This window comes from Lagenorhynchus albirostris, chromosome 2, assembly GCF_949774975.1.
Source record: "Lagenorhynchus albirostris chromosome 2, mLagAlb1.1, whole genome shotgun sequence".
NCBI classification, from domain to species: domain Eukaryota; kingdom Metazoa; phylum Chordata; class Mammalia; order Artiodactyla; family Delphinidae; genus Lagenorhynchus; species Lagenorhynchus albirostris.
The window spans coordinates 84,778,160-84,794,298 of record NC_083096.1 but is presented as its reverse complement, the minus strand read 5'-3'; the positions used below and the strand labels follow the sequence as shown (position 1 = coordinate 84,794,298).

At 52.3% G+C, this 16,139-nt stretch overlaps 2 pseudogenes; both read left to right on the top strand.

Moving 5' to 3' along the window:
* Nucleotides 1–280: 280 nt before the first annotated feature.
* The window catches only part of LOC132515479 (small ribosomal subunit protein uS2-like), a 107,174-nt pseudogene continuing 91,315 nt past the window's right edge, over nucleotides 281–16,139 (top strand).
* LOC132516548 (U6 spliceosomal RNA) lies at nucleotides 6,135–6,215 on the top strand (annotated as a pseudogene).

The following is a 16,139-nucleotide window of genomic DNA, read 5'->3' as shown; positions in this document are numbered from 1 at the left end:
TGGGGACTTTCCTGTGAGGCCCATGGCTTTTCTCACACAGAGACAGTCAACTTTATTCATTCCTTCCTTCCTTCATTTATTTACTTGCTCATTGATTCAACAGATATTTGGCACTTATGTGCCAAGCACAGTGCTTGGCTCTGGGGGTACAGCCATAAACACAGCGCACAAGACAGAGTCCCTGTCCCAACAGAGCTTATAATCTAGCAGGTAAGACACAAAACATTAGCCTGTGATGAGTGTCACGGGAGCACAGGGAGTACAGGGCTGGAAACTGGAGATGATTTTCAGTGCCTGGCTAAGCTTCTATGCAGGACAGCAAGCCCTGGGGGAGCTGCTGTCAGCTTTGAGCAGGGATGAGACCTGCTCCAAGCTGTTGGATTTAGAAATACGGTATGAGCAGGAGACAAGGGGTCATCAGAGTAACACTGCCGGTGACAGTGAGGATGGAGAGGAAGGTGAGGGTCCCGAGAAATCTGAGGTAATACGGAAAGGAGTCTCTAGTTTGGCAAGAGAAAGGGAAGCATTGAGAAAAGGCCACAGTTGGTGGTCCCACAGTCAGGGGTGGTCTTGAGAAGAGCTCTTTTACAGGAGGAGCAGGGAGAGCAGAGGGTGAGCAGCTAAGAGGTAGATGTTGGTGTTAGGAAGTGGACGTGACAGATGTAGGCTGTTCTGAGAAATTCAACAGGGAAGGGAATGTTGGGGGTGGGGTGAGAGGTGGGGAGAGATACAGGAGAAGCTGGGTAAGGAAGGGTGGGCGTTCCTAAATGCCAGTGGATGCCTGAGCCATGCTCGTAGATGGAGTTAAGAGCTAATGGAAAGAGAGAGACTGAAAACTGGGAAAAGGAGATCCTGGAGGGCACAGGAGCCCGGAGGCTATGGGAGCGATGAGCAGCCAGCAGACAGGATAAGGCAGGCCTTGTGGAGAAGCAGACGTGCCTCCTCCTTTACCTCAAGGAAGAAGAGGGAATATCCAGTGGGATCCTGAGGCATCATGGGAGGGCCGGGTGGGAGGACTTGTGCTAACTCATGCACCTTCGCGCTGAATTTGCAAACATGCAATTACACTTGCACAAAGTGATGTGTGCACACCTTCACACTGTGCCACATGTGCGTGTACAGAGGGCTCCTCCTATGAATGTGGGGGAGCCACATCCCGTGCACACGCACTCTGGAAAACCGGGCCCAAAGTGGCCACGAGCCAAGGGAGGCATCTCGCAGCGTGGAAGGGGAAGAAGGCAGGGAGATCAGCTTAGGACCGGGCCCCGGGAGCCCTAGCTCCGGTCCCTCCTTTACTCCACTCAGGCTGCTCGAGTTCAGGAAGTGACTTGGTGACACCATTGCCTGAAGGGCAAATGAGAGTGAGTCATACCCACCCTGACAAACAACAGGTTGGTTAGGCTGACCCAGAACAAAAGCTTCCTCGTTGCTGGTTCCTTCTCTGCAGAAAATGCAAGTAAGGAGATGAGCCCCAAGTGGTCCGGACCCACCAGTACTCCCTGACCGCCTGGACGGTCACACAGGCTCCGCCCCTCCTCTGTTCACCCGGTGTCCCTGCTCCACCTGAAGCCACCCAAACCCGTGTGAGGGTGGGGCCAGTTGTGCCTTGTTTGCATTGTTTTACTCACTGTCCTGTGCCTGCTCTTTTTCTGTGGGGCTACTTTATTGGGTGAGGCTGGACTATCGCAGAGACACCTTCGGGTGGGCTGGGGGAGGGGTAAGAAAGGTGGAGAAGCCGTAGGTTCTGCATGCTTCATGAGGCAGCGTCCCAGCCCTGCCATCCGCTCGCCTCCCTCTGCCTGGCCCTGCACCCATGCCCAACTTCCCTTGTTGCTGCGGTCCCTAGGTCTTAGAGGTTATGTGTCTCCACGAGGTTCTGATCTTTCCCATAGGAATTCCCATTTGCTGGGGGGAGAGGTTGTGCTGGGATGCAGGGCCTCCCAATATTACCAAGGGAATTTCCATCACTCGAGCCTCAGCAAGACTGGCTCCTGGCCAATCAAAATGAAATGGTCAGGAATCCTCAACTGTCCCCCCTCCCCAAAAATCCTGCTGCCATCCTCCTGCCCTGACCCCCAGTACAGCCACTACTCAGGGCGCAGCTGAGACAGGCTGGGACCTGGGACCCTTTGCTGCAGTGCTGCGGTGCTGCAATGCCTGCACCTGGACAAACATCTCCTTGAGCCACAAATACAAAGAAACGATAAGGGACTAAAAATAACTGTATGCATGCGCATTTGGGGCAAATTCTGAACGAGATACAAAGAGAAGCTGGGGGCAAAAGCAGGGTACTGCCCGTGCTCCCTGCACACCACAACCCCTAAGGGGTGGGCAAAGCACCTACGCCACCCCTCGGCCCAGACACACCCCTGCCCTCACCTCACATAAGGATCCAACTCACCCCTCCTCAGCGAGCGAGCAAACAAGGGAACCTGTTACTTGTCCCTGCTGCAGCAGGGGCCCCAATAAAGCCTGGCCTGAATTTCTTGTCTGGCCTCTGAACAATTCTGTTGATTAAGGAGGCCAGGAACCCTGGTTGGTAACACTGCCAACACGTGCTCTCTGCCTGCTCTGTCCAGGGAAGGGGGGGGAACATGGAGATAAGAGGAATGGGGTTGGGGGGTCCCTAGTGAGAGGCAGTGGAGGGTCACTAAGCTGAGTGAGGGGCAGTATGTTCCCTCCCCCGCTCACACCTTACCCACCCTCCGCTGCAGCAGCCGACCACCAACATGGCGACTACTCTCACTTGGGAAAGCTATGCAGCCCGGCCGTGCTCCCTCAGCCTCTGTCTGTCTGTCTGTATGTATGACTGTCGCCCCACCTGGCTCTATGCAGAGTGCTGCACGGTAGTGGACACCAGTGCATCCTCATCTCGGGCCCCACCAGCTCCCTGCGGCTGTTCATGGAGGGCCTAGGGGCCCAGGAGCTGAGCGCAGATGAGGAGAAACCACAACGAAGCTGAAGGTGCTGGGGGAGTACCAGGCCCCCAAATCCCCCCAGGCAGCATCACGTCCCAACGAGGCCATCTGGAGCTTCCTCACCTCCCACATAATTTCCACACGTGCGGCTTGGGTCCCCCAGGGCGGGAGGGCACTGTGCACTCAAAGGTCAAGTGGGCTCTCTGTGTTGCTTCCCCCAGTATGTCGGGGACTGTAGGCAGGTGCCCAGCCTCCGAGTCCGCTCCTCCCACCTCAGAGGCAGAGCCAACACGCTCACTGGTGCAGACAATGTATTACAGGCGCGTCCCTTCAGTGGCAGAGAAGGGTGGGTGGGGACCCTCGAAGGGGATGAGTTATTATACACAGATGACATGCTAGACCGGTGGTTCTCAAACTTGGCTGCGTGTTCATGTCCCCTGGGGAGTTTGTAGAAATTCCGATGCCCAGGCTGCAGCCCAGACCAATTAAATCAGAAACTTTGGGAGTGGCACCTGGACATCTGCGGCGTGTAAAACTCCCCAGGTGACTCCAGTATGGAGCCAAGTTTGCAACTCACTGTGTTTGTTCTTTATCTCCATTTTCTCACCAAATGCTTTCAGTTACCCTTTACTGGGGATATTCTTATTCCCTTGTTACACGTAAAGGATTTAGAGAAGTTAGATACCTTGTTGAGGATGAGGAGTTCTGCCAGACTTACGCTCTTGAAGACAGCGCTACGCCTGCTACACTGTCTGCCCGGGGTCCAGCACAGCGCCTCCATCCAGGAGGGGTGTCGTGGGTTTCACGGTCGAATGGCCAGAATGTGATGGAGGCCTCGTGTGGATGGGCAGGGAAGAGGGGATGTTTCTGCAGACGGCTGCTGGGGTGAGGCAAGGTGAAGGGAGAATGGTTGTGTTGGGCAGTCAGAAACTCTCTTGATTCCTGCCAGGACCCCTACAGTAACGATGACCTGTGCACAGGGCCCTCCACAGCCTGGACGTCCCACCACTCACCAGGCCCCTCTAGGTCCTGGGCTCCAGCTTCTTCCCAAGCTCTGCAAGAAATCTGATTAGCATAACAATGGCACTGACTTTGCCCTGGCCCTCTGAGGCCCTTTGCCCTCCAGGCAGGCCCTGCCCTCAGCCCTAGCCCCCAGCTGGAGCCCCGTCTGGGAGCCCCATCTGCCTGTGCTTGTGCCCTCACGTGGGGCACGGGGGCTGGAGCTCCCCCTGGATGTGTGCCCTGCCCCCAACACCAGCTTTGAGGGCAAAGAATGACGATGTCATGTTCACAACCCCATGGCACCTGGGTGCACTAGGGTTTGAAACAGAGGGAGAGATGGCCACGTGATCATGTGACCCAGAATGACAAACTGGATGCATTGAGCAGCATAGAGACTCTGTCCTTCAGGGACTGACACCATCCATCCACTGTGGAGTTCTCTATACAGCTGCAGGTAGGAAGTTTGCAGAGAGCCGGGTCTGTACCCACTCCAGTCCCTCAAGGACCAAGGCTAATGTTGTGGCAGGAGACTGTGGGTCCCAAAGGCGCTCCCAGCTCCTGGGAGCCAGCCCCGAGCTCAGGCTCTGCATTGCTGAGCTAGCCAGCCAGCCTTTGGTGCACTGGTAAACTCCCCCCTAGCCCCTGCAGACACCTCTGCCCTGCCCTGGGAGCCATTGACACAGTCTAAGGCACCATCACCTCCAAACGTAGAATGCCAGAGATCTGACCGATATTCCCACTTTACACGTGGGGAAACTGAGGCCCCGAGTGTGGAAGGCATTTGCTCAAGTTCACCTGGTGAAATACTGAAGAACCAAGACTTAGAATCCGGCCCAGCTGACTCAGGTCCTGGGGGCTTCCTGCTTTACCTGCTTCGGTTGTGCCATCCCAGGTACAGAGCTTCACGCGGGAACGGGGTCACGCGCACAAGCACACAGCTAGCCTCCAGCTCTCAGACCTGGGACTCAACAGGCTGCAGTCTCTTCTCCCGCTCCCACCACATGGGCTGTCTACAGGGGATGTGTAGCCAGGGAGTGAGATGGCAGCGTCTACCCGACGACCCTGAAGCTGCCCCTCTTCAAAGGAGCTGCTCAGCCCTCATTTGATTAAAAAGCCTGAGTCACTGAACTAGGTCTAACTAGACCCAGGCCACCTCTAGAATGCAGCCTCTTGGGATCGGGTGGGACCGCAGGGCTCCTCCAGGGCAGCATTCCCACAGGCAGGAGTGCTCTGCAGCACCCCTGGCAGAGTCAGGGGCCTGGATGGGGACGCTGCCCACCCCCTTGTGTCCCTGCTGATTCTCTGCATTCCCCTGCCCTGCCTGGTTTTACTTCCTCGCTGCAGAAGGAAGGGGTGGAGTCAGAATCCTCTCCAGCTCTCATATGCTGGGGCTCCATGACCTTAAGTGGACAGGCCCCTCCATCACCTCCTACACTGTCCAATAGGGTAGCCGCGAGCCATATGTGACTACTTACATCTACATTTAAATTGAAGAAAATTCAACAAAAGTTTTCACTAGCCACCTTTGAAGTGCTCGGTGGTCACATGTGACTAGCAGCCACTGCCTGGGGCAGTGCAGATATAGAACATTTCCATCATTCTGGAAGTTCAGAGCTGGATTCTAGACAACAGTGAGAGGACTCTTGTGTTGGAGAGGTCCCTGGATAGGCTGAAGAGACAACTTGCGACAATAGAAAAGGGTCTCTTCTCTGAAGGCACTTTTCTGGGTGGGGCAGTAAGAGATCTGGCCCCTTAAGAAGGCTCCTGTGCTCACTCTGAGAGCACACATACTAAAATTACAACAATACAGGGCTTCCCTGGTGGCGCAGTGGTTGAGAGTCCGCCTGCCAATGCAGGGGACGCGGGTTTGTGCCCCGGTCTGGGAAGATCCCACATGCCGCAGAGTGGCTGGGCCCGTGAGCCATGGCCGCTGAGCCTGCGCGTCCAAAGCCTGTGCTCCGCAATGGGAGAGGCCACAACAGTGAGAGGACCGCGTACCGTTAAAAAAATTAATTAATTAAAAATTAAAATTAGGGGCTTCCCTGGTGGCGCAGTGGTTGAGAGTCCGCCTGCCGATGCAGGCGACACAGGTTCGTACCCCGGTCCGGGAGGATCCCACATGCCGCGGAGCGGCTGGGCCCGTGAGCCAGGAGCCTGCGCTCCGCAACGGGAGAGGCCACAACAGTGAGGGGCCCGCGTACCGCAAAAAAAAAAAAAAATTAAAATTAGAACAATACAGAGAAGATTAGCCTGGGCACGGATGACATGCATATTCACATAGTGTTCCATAGTTTTTGAAATAAATAAGTCACGAGGATGTAATGTACAGCATGGCGACTATAGTTAATAATACTATTTGCACATTTGAAAGCTGCTAAGAGGGTAAATCTTAAAAGTCGTCATCACAAGAAAAAAACCTCTGTAAATATGTAAGGTGACAGATATTAAAAAGATTTATTATGGTGCTCATTTTACAACATATACAAATATTGAATCATTCTGTTGCATACCTGGCACTAATGTGTATGTCAATTATACCTCATTTTTAAAAAGGAAAAAGAAAGAAAAAAACAGATGGCTCCTCTCTACAAAGATGGTGATTAACTAGTGAGGCTCCTCAGGGGGACAGGAGGGTGGGCCACTAAGGCCTCACTGTGACAAAGAGGGCTGGCAGTCTACAGGGCCCTGCTCCGGAGGTGACGGAGTGAACAGGGGAGTGTCCTGCTAGCGGGGGGCTTGCCCCTAAGCTGGCCTGGCCTCTCCATGTCTCCTGCTTCCCCCAGGAATTCCGTTCCCACACCTGTCTTTGCAACACACACGCACGCACACATGTACACACACACACACCCCACCTCATCCTGCCCTGGCCCTAGAGCTGTGCCAGGCTTTCATCTCGCTTCCCCAAGGACAAGCACGGGGTCTGTCCCACCTCCTCACCCCAGGTGCCCAGCAAAGCACTAGGTTCAGGCACACCTGCTTGCCTACAAGCTGTCCCTCCCAGTCACTAGGATTATTAAATGACCAAACTTTCAGTGTTGCTCAAAATCCTGGCCCGAGGTGTATCCAAATGCTCCCAGGCCCAGGATGTTCAGCGGCCCTTCAGGCACTCTCACCCCTGTACCCGATGGACCCTCTTCATCAAGTGTGTGTGTGAGGTGGGGGGGGTGGGAGAGAGTTGCCCGGAGGTTCCCTGCAGGGAAAGAGATGCTTGCGGGGGCCACTCCAGAGCCCTTTCCAGGGAGCAGGGGCACAGGTGGGCGAGTCCAAGCTGACCTCTAGGAGTTGCCTCATCTCCGTCCTCCAGGAAGTTGCTCAGGTGCAGAAAGAGCCCGCCCCCACCCCTGCCCCAGCCTGGGTGGGAGGGGAGAGATCACCTGGTACTTCAGAAGCGGCAGCACGAGACCTGGGGTAGAGGGGAGGACAGGCCCCAGCCCAGCATCACTGGTTTCCCGGCTGCGTCGCCCTCAGCCCAGGCTCCAGGCAGTGGCCGCTGCCTCTGGAGGCAGGGGCTGCCCTCACTCCCTGGCAGGCGGGCCGGGCAGGACGCATTCCTATGGCTGCAGCCTTGGCCTAGGCGATCCGTGGGCCCAGATGCCACCCTCCGGGAGCTACTGCTGCAACGGAAACCAGAACAAGTTCAGAGCAAGATAGCAGAGAGGGCACAGGGCTGGGAGCCGGGATGCTGTGGACGAACGACTGTGAGAGCATCCCCCCGGGTGTCAGTCCCAGGGATGCGCAGCTCCAGTGCAGGAGAGGTTTGGAAAGGTGGTTTGTGTATTTATTTCTCCATCTTTTTTGGTTGCTAAGCAGTGCTAGGCTCACACCTCCCTCACCCCGTGCACTCCTCGTGGACCCACGTCTGACTCTGCGGCCCAGCCCCTCGCTGCCCAAGACTGGGTACCTCACCAGCTCGGAAACCTGAGGAGACAGGAGCCTTTGGGGGCCTCCTCCACACAAACACACACACACACACACACACACACACAAACACACACACTGCTGCCCCCCGCTCATTGGTGTGGTGGGAACAAAGCCTCCAGGCTCAGGGCTGCCCCGCCAGGCCCTTGCTTTGGGTGGAACTCCGGCCAGCACCCATCTGCACTGGTACAGGCCCTCGCCTTAGCTGTAGCTGCGCACAGGACCATTCCTCACCCTCCGTGGGCTGCGTTCTCCGGGACACAGATGGAGCAGCTGACTCCCCGGCTGACCTGCCTTCTCAGAAAAGAAGTCTTCACCTGCCTACCACCCCCTGCCCTCTGGGAGCTGCCCATGAGGGGGTGTAACTTCCCTGGGGGCTTGCAGCTTGTGATGGAGAGGAATTAGTGGCCCACGCTGATGCGCCTTCTGGGTGGAGAAAACAAGGTCCTGGGGAGGTTCAGGGCCAGGTGGGGCTGACAGACCCCTCCTGGTAAGGGAGGAGGGTGGCATTTGCAAAACAAAAGGCCCAGTTGGTAGTAGACTTTTTTTTTTTTTTAACATCTTTACTGGAGTATAATTGCTTTACAATGGTGTGTTAGTTTCTACTTTATAACAAAGTGAATCGGCTATACATATACATATGTTCCCATATCTCCTCCCTGTTGCGTCTCCCTCCCTCCCACCCTCCCTATCCCACCCCTCTAGGTGGTCACAAAGCACCGAGCTGACCTCCCTGTGCTATGCGGCTGCTGCCCACTAGCTATCGGTTTTACATTTGGTAGTGTAGTAGACTCGGAGGCTTCAGGAAGGTCAGAGGTTAACTCCAGCACTGCCCTAACACGCTGCCCATCATTCCCTCCCCTCTCTGGGCCTCAGTTTCTCCACCTAGAATCCTTCAGGATTTCTGCTAAGGCCCCGTAAAGCTCTGTCACACTGCGCTGCCCAAATTCCACGGTTCCTTCCTCATTGTCACCCTACCCAGAGAGCCTGTTCTCTCACAGTGCCTCGCTTCTGGTATGGAACTTTGAGGGGCTCTAAGGACCTGTCACCACCAAAGGCCAGGGGTGGGTGCCAACCTTCGTGCCCTCCTGGATGGGGCAAGGGGTAGAGCAAAGAGCCTGATGCTTGGCAGATGGTGAGAGGCAGCTGGGTCAGGATGTACCTTTCCCAGGCGCATCCTCCTCTGCCACATTCTGGTCCATGGAGGCTTCTTTCAGAGCCTGATGAGAGAGTGACGAGGGGGAGGGGCCTTCTACCCACCAGGGACCGAGGAAGTTCCCACACTGCCAAAGCCCTTCCACTAGGAGCAGACCAGTGAGTGCACCTGGGCTGAGCCCAAGTACCTCTGTTTCTTTTCTTTTCTTTTTTTTTTTTTTTTGCGGTACGCGGGCCTCTCACTGTTGTGGCCTCTCCCGTTGCGGAGCACAGGCTCCGGACGCGCAGGCTCAGCGGCCATGGCTCACGGGCCCAGCCGCTCCGCGGCATGTGGGATCTTCCCGGACCGGGGCACGAACCCATGTCCCCTGCATCGGCAGGCGGACTCTCAACCACTGCGCCACCAGGGAAGCCCCCAGTACCTCTGTTTCTTGAACTCTAGTCTCCCACAGGTGCTGGGGGCAGGGGAGAGCGTTACAGCTGACGCTGAGCTCTTTATTCAGCGGGGGGCCAAAGCACGGGGGGTGCTGTGTGATGGTGCTCAGCACTCAAATAGCACCCCGTACGAGAGCTGGGGAGTCACGGGGCAAGACCGGAGAGACTGTTCTATGCACTCTTGATCTGCCCTCTCTCCCATGCTAGCACTTCCCTGGTGGAGTCATCAACACACTGGTGACCTGCTACGTGGAGGAGGACATGAGAGACTGTGGATGGGGAGTGGATGGAGCTACTGGTGGGCAGGGAGAAGGAAGCTGGGAAACGCCAGCGGCTGCTGTGCTCCCAGAATCTACTGCACCTTCCAGCAAAGGTTGTGCCACGAGTACGTGTGAGGCATGGCCCTGCGGCCTGGGCACGTCTGCAAGCCCTGGCCCTTCAGGTGAAGACAGTGCCCAGGGTACTATAGATCCTCACCATTCCTCAGGCCTTGGGCTTTGAAATCCTCGGCCACTTTTCTTGGTACAGAGTAAGGCCCATGGATGAGAGTCATAAGATCTGTGAACTCCCTGAAATTGCATGAAATATATGTGTGTGTGTGTGCATGTGTGTGTGCGTGTGTGTGTGTGTGTGTTGTGCATTGCTCTGCAGAGAGGGGCTATTGCTTTCTATACATTTTCAGTCGGTCTGCTAGAAGGATGAGTTCTTGGGGAGGAAAGTGAGAATGTTGATGAACCTGGGACTAAAGGACCCGGTGCCCTAGGGCTTAGCAGCAGGGAGCTGCTTCCTGGCCCCAGGTCTCAGCCCTCTGTTCACCTCAGATCTTACCTGGAAACATCCCAGAGCCTTAGAAGTGGAATCTGAGCCCAATCCCCAGGGCTCTCAGGGTTCCCTGCTTCTCCCCTCCTTCTGCCAAGAGCTCACCTTCTCGAGGAGAATGCGCCCCATCCAGGGTGGGTATGGCTCTACAGCCCAGAGAGATGTCATCCCTCCTCCCAGCCTGAGCTCCTTCCAGGTTCTGTGACAAGGTGGAAGCTCTTCTAGGCTTAAAGAGCTGTCAAGCATTCCTTTCAGAGGCTCCCATTAACCCATGGCCCCTAGGGAATGCCTCCTGCTAAATCCCTGGATGTGTAGGACTCAGGTCTGGACTTAACCTGTGAGCCCTGCGGATGCTCCTATGAAGCATGGAGAGGGGAGAACAAAAGAAGAGCCCCAGGACACTCTCCTCTGACAGGACACTCTCCCCTGACGGGCCAGGGCAGCGATGTCAGGCAGGATCCTCTGCCTCTCTCTGCGATGCCCGGCCCACATGCAGGGCGCTCAGAGCGCAGTGAGGCCACAGGCAGGCTGAGGTCTACTCTCACCAGCGGGTTCAGAAGCGCAGCGTCTGCCTGGGATCGTCAGATCTGTCCTGTGTGAGCCAAGGGGGGCCCTCTCCATATTGAGGAGATTCAAGGTCTGCCTGGGGGATAGAGCAAGAAGCTTCTTTGCTCCCTCACCTGCCACCCTGCTAACCCCCAGCGCACGTGGCCGTATTTGGAAAGCACTCCTGGCTGGCCTCCAGGATTTAGAGAAAGGCTATCTGATCAGGCCCCCAGGATATTTACACTGAGTGTGTAGCTGTGTGTGTGTGTGTGTGTGTGTGTGTGTGTGTGTGTGTGTGTTGGGAGAGGGAAGGGAGGCTATACAAACCTGTACAAGGGTCTTCTCAGGCTCCAGCTGAGGAGTTCTAAATACACCCAGCCTTCAGCTGTGAGGTGGGAGAAGAGTGGGGGGACCTTTCCTGTTTCTGCCACTGCGCTCCCCCCAGCTCTCCACCAGTCTTGTACCAATAAGCTCAAGTATTGGCTCGTCCTCACCGCTCCCAATCTCCCTCCATCTCTGTGAACACGACGCCGGCACTCATTGTCTCATTTCCATTGTCAGGAAAATGGGTTTCGGTTCCACAATAAGAAGCACTTTGGATTGGGGGGAGAGCCGACAATGGAGATAGGTGTAGGAGGTAAGCCCTTCCTCGATGGTTTCACCAGGATATACCGTTATCCTCCTGCGGTGAAGGTGGATCTCTGAGGGAAAGGCAGGAAGGAGAAAGTCTGGGGGGCCACCCTCCTCATGTTCCCCTGCACCCCAATCCCTGACTTCCACCTGCTGAGGTTTTACAGCATCAAAATGCTGAGTGTTGGCGTTACTTTCATTGCTATTCTAGGCAAGAGCCCTAATGATATTCAAGGAAATGGTCTGTGCTCCACCCAGAATCTTGCTTTGGGAAGGGAAGACTTGGGTTTCAGGTCTGATTTCCTGCTTTGCCTCAACCCTGGCAGGCTTCCTGCTAACCCCAGGCCTCTGAAAGCACAGCCTCCATCTCTCACCTACTATATAGGTATATATAGTATATGTACTTCTTCTAAGAACAATGATTCAGTATTCACTGCTTCAATGTACATGGTGACTCTCTAGAACATAACTACTGCAAATAAGAGAATTGGCTGTAATGATCTTTAGCTCTATCAGGCTCAGAAACAGCCAGTTAACCATCTCTAGCTTCACTAGATAAACTGATCATCCACCTAGTCCCAACATGGCAACAGGCAGGGAGTGCCAAAGGTGTACCCAACCTTCTCTAGACCTCTTTATTAAAAGAAAAAAAGGTCAGAGAGCCTTCTGTAATTTTTAAAAGTTAATGTGCTTTTGGGGCTTCCCTGGTGGCACAGTGGTTAAGAATCTGCCTGCCGATGCAGGGGACATGGGTTCGAGCCCTGGTCCGGGAAGATCCCACATGCCGCAGAGCAACTAAGCCCGTGCACTGCAACTACTGAGCCTGCACCCTAGAGCCCGCGAGCCACAGCTACTGAGCCCATGTGTCACAACTACTGAAGCCCGTGTGCCTAGAAGCCCGTGATCTGCACCAAGAGAAGCCATCAAAATGAGAAGCCCGCGTACCGCAAGGAAGAGTAGCCCCTGCTCGCCACAACTAGAGAAAGCCTGCGCACAGCAGCGAAGACCCAACGCAGACAAAAATAAATAAATTTTTAAAAAATTAATGTATTTTAGAGTATTTTTAGGCTCACAGCAAAACTGAATGTAAAGTACAGAGTTCCCACATACCTCCCTGCTCCAACCTCTTCTACCAACCTCTCTTACCATTAACATCTCCCACATGAGTGGTACATTTGTTACATTCATTAAACCTACATTGATACATCATTATAACTAAAGTCCATAGCTTACGGTTTTTAACAATCGTATTATGACAAACACCCATGCTTATAGTACCACATAGAATACTTTCACTGCCCTAAAAATCCCTGTGCCGCACCTTTTCGTCTCCCTCCCCACAAACACCTGGTCACCACTGAATTTTTTTTTTTACTGTCTCTATACTTTTGCCTTTTCCAGAATGTTATACACTTGGAATTGCTCAGTATGTAACCTTTTCAGATTGACTTCTTTTACTTAGTAATATGCATTTAAGTTTCCTCCATTTCTCTTCATGGCTTGATAGCTAATATTTTTAGTGCTCATTTTTAGTAGCTAATTGTTTAGATACACACAGTTTATTTATCCATTCACCTATTGAAGAACAGCTTGATTCAGAGTTTTTTGTAGAATTTGTATAAAAGTCCTTAATCAGATATGTGTTTTTCTAAAGATTTTTTGCTTGGTTTGTAGCTCGTCTTTTCATTCTCTTAACAGCGTCTTTTGCAGAGAAAGTTGAATGAAGTCCAATTTATCCATTTTTTTCCATGGATTGTGCTTTTCATGTTGTACCTAGAGTTATTACCAAACCCAAGGTCACCTAGATTTGCTCCTGTGTTACTTTTTAGGAGTTGTATACTTTTGTGTTTTACATTTACATCTATAATCCATTTTGAAGTGATTCTTGTGGAAGGTGGAAGGTCTATGTTTTGATGCGTCTTTTTACATGTGGATACCCACCTGATCCAGCATCATTTATTGAAAAGGCTATCTTTTTTCCTTGAATTGCCTTTGTTCCTTTGTAAAAGATCAGTTGACTGTACTGTGTGGGTCTATTTCTGTGCTTTCTATTCTGTTCTACTGATCTATTTTTGTTTCACCAGTACCACACTATCTCGATTTCTGTCACTTTGTAGCAAATCTTGAAGTCAGGTAGTGTCAGTCCTCCAACTTTGTTGTCCTTCAGTTTTGTGTTGGCTATTCTGAGGCTTTTGTTTTCCATATAGTTTTGTTTTTTTTTTTTTCAGTACGCGGGCCTCTCACTGCTGCGGCCTCTCCCGTTGCGGAGCACAGGCTCCGGACGCGCAGGCTCAGCAGCCATGGCTCACGGGCCCAGCCACTCCGCGGCATGTGGGATCTTCCCAGACCGGGGCACGAACCCGTGTCCCCTGCATCAGCAGGCGGACTCTCAACCACTGTGCCACCAGGGAAGCCCCATATAAATTTTTGAATCAGTTTGCCAATATCCCACAAAATAACTTGCTAAGATTTTGATTAGGATTGCATTGAATCTATAGATCATGTTGGGAAGAATGAACATCTTAACAGTATTGAGTCTTCCTTTTCATGGACATATGGACTATCTCTGCATTTACTTAGATCTTCTGTGACTTCTTTCATCAGAGTTTCATAGTTTTCCTCCTGTAGATCTAGTCATGTATTACATTCATTCTCGCTCCATCATCCAGCAGGCTAGCCTGGGCTTTTTCCCATGGCAGTCTCAGGGAGACAAAAAACATACCTTATTCACCTTCAGCTGGGATTGTTCCTATTGGTTGACTCAAATTCTTTGCCACTCTGTGCATATCCACAAATGACCACAAAAGTGCCAAGAGCATTGATTTGGGGATTACAAATTAATATTAGCAAATAGAGTTCATAAATAGGATATCTGCCAAAACTGAGGATCACCTGTATATGTATGTTTGTGCGTGTAACTGTGTATGTATTTACCAAAATTTTAAAATCAAGATATATCCCATAAAAATCTGGATTTCAACTTATCTTGAAATTGGCCTTTGGCAACAATTGGTTGGAAGTGAGCAGCCGCTACTCCCTGTGGACAGGCCAGTTTGTCTTAGTCCCCACCACTCCCTAATTACGATCTACTCCAAAAGGAGAGCAAGTATTCACTACACTATATAATAGGCTTCTATGTTTTGTTTCTCCTATAATAGAGTTGAAATAAATGTGAAATATTTCTTCTATGTATGTATCTACCAAAAGTGGAAAAACAAATAGCAGGCTGAGAGAATGAGTGGTTTCTTTTTGTGTTTTTTACAATTTTTTTTAAATATAAATTTATTTATTTTTGGCTGCGTTGGGTGCTTGTTGCTGTGCATGGGCTTTCTTTTAGTTTTGGCTCACGGGCTTCTCACTGTGGTGGCTTCTCTTCTTGCAAACATGGGCTCTAGGCGCGTGGGCTTCAGTAGCTGTGGGACTCGGGCTCAGTAGTTGTGGCTTGTGGGCTATAGAGCACAGGATCAGTAGTTGTGGCACACAGACTTAGTTGCTCTGAGGCATGTGGGATCTTCCCGGACCAGAGCTCGAACCCGTGTCCCCTGCATCGGCAGGTGGATTCTTAACCACTGCACCACCAGGAAAGCCCAAATGAATGGTTTTAAGGAAAGTATTTTCTTATATCTCACTGGAGTCTCTCATTTAGAGTCTGGCCACTGTAGACTTATGAATTTACAATCTCTGGTTTAAGCAGCTGCTACACCTGGTCAACGCTGCAGAGTCTCTGCCTCACCTGCTTCCTGTTGCTGCCCTGCTCCTGCCACACCACTGGCAGGGACATCCAGAGAAACCAAGCCATGACCAGATCTTGGGAAGCTCATGCCAGCTTTGGGGCAAGAGCAACAGATGCCCATAGCTCTCCTGCTCACCCTCCAGAGTCACTGGGCAAGCATCCAGGGACGTGATCGGGGAGGCCTGGATTCTTATGGGGACAAATAACATGTTACAAGTATGAATGAGTCCTGGCTGTGGTACTCTGCTGAGTGACCTTGGGCAAGTAAGTTAGCCTCTTCACACCTCAATTACCCCATCTGTAAACTGAGAATGAGAGTCCCTACCTCACAGGGCTGTCACGAGGATTGGTGGTTGATATTTGCACAGTGTTTAGAAAGAAGAGCATGGCAGTAGTAAGCACAGTACAGACTTTTGTTAAAACACTGCTACTTCAGGTGCAGCCGAGGACCTGCAGCTTCAGCATCGCCTGGGAGCACTCTAGAGGCAATGTCATGGGTCCCACCTATGAGTCAAAATCTCTGGGGTGGAGCTCGGGAATGTTTTAACAAATGCTCCAGGTGATTCTGATACACACTAGCTTGAGAGGCTAAATAAAATTTATAAGAATTTTTTTACACGGGGCTTCCCTGGTGGCGCAGTGGTTGGGAGTCCGCCTGCCGATGCAGGGGACACGGGTTCGTGCCCCAGTCCAGGAAGATCCCACGTGCCGCGGAGTGGCTGGGCCCGTGAGCCATGGCCGCTGAGCCTGTGCGTCCGGAGCCTGTGCTCCGCAACGGGAGAGGCCACAACAATGAGAGGCCCGCATACCGCAAAAAAAAAAAAAAAAATTTTTTTACACGGGGAATAAATTTTTAGGGAGAATGTAAGGCTAAAGGTGAGATATAGTGAAACATCCCTTAAATTAAATTGGAGGTGCACTGTAATATTTGTATATTGTATCAATCTGGTATAGTAAAATGTTTCTTATAACATATATAATGA